The sequence below is a fragment of the Octopus bimaculoides genome, chromosome 17 (assembly GCF_001194135.2).
Source record: "Octopus bimaculoides isolate UCB-OBI-ISO-001 chromosome 17, ASM119413v2, whole genome shotgun sequence".
Classification (NCBI taxonomy): domain Eukaryota; kingdom Metazoa; phylum Mollusca; class Cephalopoda; order Octopoda; family Octopodidae; genus Octopus; species Octopus bimaculoides.
This window is the reverse complement of record NC_068997.1, coordinates 19683886-19686569: the sequence shown is the minus strand read 5'-3', so window position 1 is coordinate 19686569 and position 2684 is coordinate 19683886. Positions and strand designations below refer to the sequence as shown.

Below are 2684 nucleotides of genomic sequence, written 5' to 3'. Positions count from 1 at the left end.
ATACGCATATACATATATACATAAATCTGTATGCACTTTTTACTTCTGTATATATTTGTATATAAACATACAGAGGTCTATATATGTACACACACAGACACACAGACACACACACACACACATATATATATATATATATATATATATATATATAGATATATATAAACATATAAATCATATATGTATGTAATTTAAGCAAGCACATACCTGTATGCATATCAATGCAAATACACATGTACTATGTGTACATATATACATATATGTGTTTATATATATATATATATATATATATATAACAACACATACATAAATGTATATATACATTCAAGGATCAACATGTGTTCATATAAAGTACATAGACCTCCATTGGTTTTGACAATGAGTATGACAGTTTTTCAATAAATTCTCTTTCCTTCATGATCTCTCTCTTTCTGTACGTATGTGTGTATATATATGTATATATACATATATACACACACACACATGATGTATGTATGTATGTATGTATGTATATAATATGCCTCACAAAACTTATGTATCTTCGCATTTGATCAATAAATATATGTAATTGACATACATTCTAATTTCTATTTTTCACATTTGCATCGCCAAACCCCATCATTTGCAACCAAAATAAAAACGATAAAGAGCCACACAGAACTGCATAGCACACTTCAAAATGCTGCCTGTACCCTCCTTTTATTCCAGACAAATGCTTTTTCTTTGACCAGAACCAATAATGGCATTTCATACATTTTGTTCAGAAAAACTCATATCACAGACCGTCTAGTGACCTTAGTTGCAGAAGCTAGGAAACCATTAATATGCTGTTCTAGTTTTTTTTTTCTTTTGCTTTATTTTCCTATTATAAAAATACTTGCTAAAACACCGCCCTCTAAGCGGTTTTCCGAAAGTCACTGAATAATATTTACATTTGATTCCCAATTTGTGTAATTTTCCTGATGTCTTACATGTAATTTTCTTTTGTATCCTTTATTTGTCTACCACTACTTACTCACTCAATAAATAGATTTAGAATAATACCATGCACTCAAAAGCAGAGTTGAATTTTATGAAGAAATCAAGTATTATGTTGGCTTAACTTAGCTACATGAAAGTTCTTAGTATATCATATATACACATCTATACACATCAGAAGATTTCGTACCTCAGCACAACAGTGAATTGAATTGCATGCTTAGTATGTAATGAAAAAAAATCATATTGTAAAAAAACTTACTCTAGGCCAATATTTCTCAGCTGGGGTCCACATGGCCCTTTGGGGTCCACTTAAGATTTTGTTATTAAAATTTATCCGCAATAAATTGGTTATATTTCTACAATACACAAAATATTTTAATAATTATTTTTATGCAATTCCTAATATTTGATTATAAAAATATAATAAGATTATTCTTTTTATCATTGAATGGCTAGTAGAGTCCATCTTAGTAAGACAAGAATCAAAGGGGATCATAGGTAAAAAATGGTTGAGAAACACTGTTTTAGGTTCAAACATGTGGTTGTATTAACTTATTATTTCCTCTGCATTGTTTTTCATCACTAAATATATCTGTAACTCTGAGTATTAAAAGACCCCCTTCAGTCATGACCGACCATGGGATTTCACCTAGAAAGTTACCCTCCAAGGCACAAGTTTGAGCAAAGTTGTTTATGGAAGATCAGCAGTCGCCCATGCATACCAATCATCCCTCTTCACGCCACCAATGTTATCCAAGGGAAAGGCAAAGGCCAATACAGCTTTGCACCAGTGATGTTGCAACTCATCTCTACAGCTGAGTGAACTGAAGCAAATTGAAATAAAGTTTCTTGCTCAAGAACACAAGACACAGCCCGGTTAGAGAATCAAACTCACTACCTCATGATTGTGAGCCTGACGCTAAAACGACTGAGCCAACTTCTATAAACACATAATTACAGATGTACAGAGATGAAAAATGATATTTTCTTTAATTCCTGTTTATCATATGAACTATGTTAACACGAACAGTGGGGATCTCAGTGAAGGAATTAACTATTGGAAATTGTGACCAAATAGTGACTGGTGATCAGAAATGGGTTCTCTATTAAAATGTCATGGGCCGAAGACAATGGGTAGGGAAAGGAGAAACACTAGCACCCGAGGCTAAAGAAGGCCTTCACCCATGTAAGGTGTTGTTATTTGTTTGGTGGGATATGAAAGGTTTAGTCCACTTTTAACTTTTAAACCAAAACTAAACGAGAACAAAGGAGATCAGCTGCAAGCAGCTTGAGCAGCTTCAGTCAGCACGAGAAGAAAAACGACCACCTTTAGTTGGAAGATAAAAGGTGTTCTTCCATCAGATTAACACTTAGTCACATACAGCAAGGATGATGTTCCAAAGGCTGGAGCAGTTTGAATGGAAAACGATGCCCCACCCACCATATTCACCAGATATTGCCCCATCTGATTATCATTTATTCCGCTGTCTTCAAAATCATTTGGACGGAAAAAACATAAATTCTGTAGATGAGGTCAGAACAATGCTGGAGGAGTAATTTTTATCACAGACAAATGAATTTTGGAAGAGAGACCTTGCAAGTCTACCAAATAGATGGAAGAGCATAGTAGAAAATGAAGGAGGATATATTTTAGATTAAAAAAGAACTTTGTTTATCTTAATTTTGAAAAATAAAAGAAGTAT

The 2684-nt window shown here is 33.2% G+C and overlaps 1 protein-coding gene across 8 annotated transcripts in view; it reads right to left on the bottom strand.

Moving 5' to 3' along the window:
- LOC106879787 (diacylglycerol kinase beta) overlaps positions 1–2684 on the bottom strand; it is a 391710-nt gene that overhangs the window by 305801 nt on the left and 83225 nt on the right. For 4 of the 8 annotated variants that reach the window (XM_052973954.1, XM_052973949.1, XM_052973950.1 and 1 more), the window contains exon 2: positions 1241–1337. The exons of the other annotated variants lie outside the window; for them this stretch is intronic. The gene's annotated coding sequence lies outside the window, so the exon portion shown is untranslated. The remainder of the gene's footprint in view (positions 1–1240; positions 1338–2684) is intronic. 8 annotated transcript variants of the gene reach the window in all.